A 6359-nucleotide genomic window follows, 5' to 3' on the forward strand; every position below is an offset into this window, starting at 1 on the left:
AAGCCAGGGCCTTATGCATGCTAGACAAGCAGTCTACCAACTGAGCTATATCCCCAGCCCCATGTTTTATTCTTAATAGTCTACAGAATCTGAATGATTTTAATATTCATTTAAAGCTCTTAGAGTCTATAGACTCCATATACTGTATCATGACTTAAGTATTTCCCTATTATAAAGTAATCAATTTGCATATAATTTTGTCCTTTTGAATAGGGCAGCAATAAAGAGACTTGTTTATACTTTCTAGGATATATATATATATGTGTGTGTGTGTGTGTGTGTGTGTGTGTGTGTGTATACTCTAGATTTTATATAAATCTTTTTTTAATATTTATTTTTTAGCTTTTTTTTTAGGTGGACACAATATCTTCTATTTTTATGTGGTGCCGAGAATCGAACCCAGTGCCTCAGGCATGCTAGGTAAGCGCGCTACCACTTGAGCCACATCCCCAGCCCTAGATTTTATATATCTTGAACCAATTCCAAAAGTTGAGTTTTTAATTTGAAGAGTGATTTAAAAATGTTGACGGGTACCTTCCAATGAGAGTGCCTAGTTAATGAAGGATCTTAAATCTTTGAATTTTTGATAAGCCAATCAAAGGTGGGTGTGACAAGATCATTCCAAGTAGAGGGAGCAGCACAAATGAGGCATAAATGGAAAGGACAGAATGCCCAGTGCAACAACATAATTAGCTGGCATTTCCAGGGCAGACAGTAGGAGAGAGTCTAGGGTAGGGATCAGATTCCTGAGGGAAGGCATACACTCCATCATAGTGCATGACATTTACTAACACAGCAAGCAGCTTACACTTCATGCAGGAGGTGATGGTGAGGCCCAGAGGATTAACAGGGAAAGTGCTCTTGTCCTTCAGCCAGCAGCAGAACAGATTTAAACTGAGACACTCCTAGGTAGAGACCAATTAGGAACCTGTAAGACTGGCCTGCAGGGAAGATGGGAAGAGCTCCACCAGACAATGATGTTAGTATAAAAATGTGTTAGGACAAAAGACGTGGATAAAAGTCAAGAAACACATGGGGAGAAGTAGGGCAGACAATGACAGGATTGCTTCAGGAACTAAATGTGAATAATGCTTTGATTAATTAAGATGGACAATAAGGCTTGGCACCGTGGCGGATCAGGAAGCTGAGGCAGGAGGATAGTGAGTTCAAAGCCAGCCTCAGCAAAAGCAAGACACTAGGCAACTCAGTGAGACACTGTCTCTAAATAAAATACAAAATAGGGCTGGGATGTGGCTCAGTGTTCAAGCATCCTTGAGTACAATTCCTACTACCAAAAAAAAAAAAAAAAAAAAAAAAAAGATGGGCAATAAAAAGAGTGGTCAGAAGACAATATGGTGAAATTAGTTCTGGACTTTCTAATTTAAGGTGTGCATCCAAATTCAGATAGACACAGACATCACAGAGTCAATACTGGGGTTAGAGATAAACACTGGGAACCATCATTTCCTAGATAGCATTTAGAATACTGACAAACGATAGGCACACTTGTAGAGAAACAAAAGAAAACTTACTCATTTGAGTTTATTATACTCCAACTTCTGAAAACTACACGAGAAAATGTTCCTGAGACCAAAGAATGGAAAAATTCTATGAAGACTTCATTGTAATACTGTAAGATCTATTCTAACATCAGCATTTGATTATTTTATAAGCCAGAATAAAAAAATCTCTGATTTCACAAGGAGAAACAACTTATAAATAGGACGTTATCTAGAGAATCTTGCCAGCAGAAACCCTTCCTTTAACAGTCTTCTTTTTCAAATTAACAAGAATATTACAAAACATCTGCCAATTGAAAAAAAAAAGATGAGAAAAATTGCTCAACTTCATAACCCCTTAAAATATTTTCAGCATTTTGTGAATTTTCTTTTAGACTATTTTTATTATTCCCCTATTTTAAAGTTATAATTTACCTAAATATTACAACTCATGATAACGCTTTTCCATTCTACCACAAAACCACCATTAACATCATATCACATATGGTTGAACACATTGTTCCAAGTCAGTGGTCTTCAACCTGGCTGCATTTTAGAATCTTAAGCGAACTCTTCAAAACTGTGAATTTCAGGACCCATTCCCTATCAAATAAAAATCTTTGGGTGTGCCCAAACATTAGCATTTTCTAATGACTCCAATGTACAACCAAATTTGAGAAACACTGATATCACCAGTGAACATTTACATTATGTTCTTTATTGACAATTGAAATAGCATCAATATGAATCTCTCAGTGCATATAATATCTTTTCCTGGGAATCAAGAATACTTTCTTAAGATGGTTTGCAGAAGTGGCATTATTAATTCATGAGATGGAGGTTATTTAATGACCTTTGGTGAGTAATATCAACTGACTTTTCATAAAAGCAAGAAGCACCATTTGGAGTCAGGACAAAAGCATGGACTTATTAATGTATTCGGTGCGCCCAAAAACAATCTCAAAGGGTTGCTTTAACTTGCACTTTGATGATTATTAGTAAGAACAGATATTTATCCACCTATTTGTTTATTATTCATTAATCTTATCCACTGGAGGTCCTCTGTTCACATCCTTCCACCATGATGCTTGACAGTTATTATCTTTTCTTATTGTTATAATAATTTCTTTATATAACCCTTCTAACATGTGCACTAAAATATTTTCTTCATGGGTTTATTGTCATTTTTACATGCAGGCATATTACAAGCCAATTACATCCACCTTTTCCCTCATGCTTTGTTTTATGGCTTCTGTGAAAAGCTATTTCTCTATCAGTGATGAATTTAAATGTTAGATTTGATTTTTTTTCTAATTTTTTCCCAATGGTATGAATGTTTCATATTTGAATTTTCTATCAGGCTTGTATCTTCTTCAACATAAAACACAACTACCACATTACAGGTTCAATAAAAATTTATCATTTGTAATGGCTTTCTATGGCTCAGAAAGAAAAGGTATATAGTTCCCTTGTCCATTACTTCAGTTCAAATGCATCCTCCCACTCCTTCTCTGCAAAAGACTCTGGCACTACTACTCTGAAATTCCTTGATCAGCAGAATGTCAAAAGAATTCAGCTCAGAATTTTGCTGGCTATGGGAAAAATTTTACCTTTAAATGTTTGATAAAGGAAATGCCTAAAAATAACTACACGGACCACTACTGCTAAGATTGGCATTCACACCACAAGACAAATGCCAATTTGATTTAGTTTTCTTCTCTCCTCTCTCCCTTCTCTTTCTTTGTCCACACATATTCTTACTTTGTTCATAATGCCTTCTACTTGATTAGAAGTGTCAACATAAAAAGATATTTAATAAAAATAACCTTTTAGGAAAAAGATAACTTTCTGCTATAAAATGTGTTTTGTAAAAATTCAAACACCATAGTGATTTATAATGATAAATTTTTGATAGAATTATAATGTAAAAACAAACTTTATTTTACCAAAGGCCTAATTTCAAGATAATACTTCTTATGGAAATAATGTGCTTTGGAAACAAGTATAAATACAAAAACCAATGATTTGAAGAAGCATCCTTCCTTTTCCCAAACTTAGCATGCAACACTTAAAAATATATCTTAAGAATCAGCAGGAGGTCTAAAAGAAAGGCAATACACCTAGTTCTTGCTTTAATTTCACCCTAAGGGAAATATGATTCATGAGAGATATAAATAGGAAGCAGGGGATTGCCGAAATGCTTATGTTTACTGTAACCACAGTAATACTCTTTCATACAGTAAAAGAAAAAAAAATAACATAAAGTTTAGGATGGATACAATCAATGTAAATGTTTAAAGCAAACAAATACTAATGTTTCAGGCTACCAGTTTTGAAAATTATAAAATCACACATACATACATATTAATAAACTACAAAAGTAATGCTACTAATAGGTTATGTATATATTACTTCTGTTTTACAGTAATAAATATCTTCCTCCGGAGAATTGTGCATTTTGATTACCCATGAGGAGAAATACATGTTTAGATAAAACAAGATTTCTTGTACATTATTTGACAGCAATATCAATGTTCCAAACAGGCATACACAGACTCCCCAGAGAACAACCACAGTAAGAAAGAGGGAGAACAATAGATAAACAAAATTGGGGTGGCAAGAAAAAGAACTGGTGAGCTAAGGTAACATTCAAGAAAAACTACTTCAAACTCGTGGTATTACTCAACCAACTAACCGGTTGTTAAAATTAGAGAAAACCATCTATGTTTACCTAACTACAGGAGAAACATTTTTCTGTCTTCACGTCTTAATTGTTTTAAAAACACAACATGAGCTATCATGGTTTCTAGCAATTTGTCAAACATCTTATTTAAATAAGCATAACTCCAATCCATTCAGTTAACTGGAATCAATATTCCTGAATTTTTATACTGCCACTTGCATAAAGCTTTCAGGAAATATTTCCTTGATGCATCTGCCACCCAATTCCATGAAATCAATATTTCATTGGAGCCAAGCTGGGAAATCCTAAGGCACTGAACTCAAATATGAACGCTGCTTTATGAGTTGCTAAGATAGCAATGAAATTGAACACCACTACCGTCAAAGAGTTTTACCTCTCTTTATTGCAAGGGGTTTGTTTTCTAAGGTACCAATGAAGTAATTAATAACAACATTGTGCTAGGATAACAGTAACAACTTTAATATATTATATAGCACCTTCCTATTTCCAGATGCCAGTCTGTAAGCCCAGAAACAACACTCTTTTGGGCTATTCCTGAAATAAATTGATTGTGGTGGTAAGAGATAGCTACCCATCAATATAAAAAGGAAGACTAACAATAGGAATCCCAACTTTGAATCCAATTCAAAGATAAAGACAACCATTTACTAAAATACATACAAATTACTCTTTAGGCAGAACCCCCAAAATTCAGCACACTATCGGCCACATCTATCATGTTCACATGTGAGAACACGTAAGCAGAGGTTCCACACAGAAAAATTCTGCACATTTTTTAAAAGCTTTTATTCACAGTAAACACCTGGTATTTGCCTTCAAACGTTGTTTTTTCTCAAATAATTACTACCTGAGTACTTCATGCATTGATCTTTAAAAGTAGTTTCCTAGGATCCAGTACAGGGTATCATTACTTCATTTTCAGCACCAATAGTGAACAAATGTCAGAACAAAGATATAAAATCCAAACTCTAAACCTATTCATCTCTTAAACGGTAAACATTTGCTGACCCTAAAATGATTCCTTTTGTCACTTGGCTTGTCAAACTGGGTTGTAAGAAAAACTCTGAAAGTTTTCAAAATAAACATTCAGCTAGTACATTCCTATGTCTCCCATTTCCTCCTTGGTTTTTTTCATGGCTCCTAAAAGGCCATGTTTTTCTTTTTTTTCTTTTTCGTCTTTTTGTTCTTTTCTCTGGAGACCCCACTTAAAGTTTAACATTTGCTTATAGCCCACTGTGACGAAAAGATTGAATTTAGAATCAGCCGACCTAGGCTCAAATACCAGATCTTCCACTTCTAACTGTGAAGTTAGGCAAGATACCCAACTTCTCTCAGCATCAATTTCCTCATATGTAAAATGAAGAAACAGCACCCACTTCTCAATGTTACTGTGAGGATTAAATTAGCTAAAAAATAGAAAATGCTTGGCTCAGTGCCTGACACTGATCACTTACTGCATAAATGTTAGTTTCCTGCCCTTTTGCCAAAATGACATTCAACAGACAATTCTAATGATATTTACAGACACATACATCTGTGTTTCTTCTTTTCAGTTCTTTACCTGTATTCTACCCACAGGCCTAATAAGATTCCTCTATGTGCAGTGCTCAAAACGATTTTCATTCTTCCGAAGGAAAATAACTGAAACTGCATTGCATAAATAAATAACAACCAAAAGAGGCACCAAATTTCTAAGAAAACATGTCCAAAATTGAAGAAAATCTACCATATTGCTTGTAAAAAACTTAAAATGCCTGAGCAGCTTAAGGAAAATTATGTTGCAGAATCCCTTAAAAGTACAGCCCAATTTGATTCTCAGTAAAACAGAGTCAGAATAATGAAGTGCTTTCAATGAAGAAAAAAACAAAATCACTGGGAAAAATCAGCCATCAGCCTCCAGCACATTGATTAATGTCATCAGGCTACTTTGCTTCAAAGAGCCCCAAGCAAAAGTGTGAACAAGTAGACTACAACTTCAGCAAGAAAGAGTATGGAGATGCAGTCAATGTTCACAGGGAAGAAGGTTCTGGATACACGCCAGAAAGAAAAATAAAACATGACTCAAATTGCAATAGGGTTTTTATGATGAGATAAATTTGTGCTTAAAAATATGGCCACAGTGTACACGAACTGTAATTCTAACAGAGAAATTAGAA

This window comes from Urocitellus parryii, chromosome 13 (assembly GCF_045843805.1).
Source record: "Urocitellus parryii isolate mUroPar1 chromosome 13, mUroPar1.hap1, whole genome shotgun sequence".
Lineage (NCBI taxonomy): Eukaryota > Metazoa > Chordata > Mammalia > Rodentia > Sciuridae > Urocitellus > Urocitellus parryii.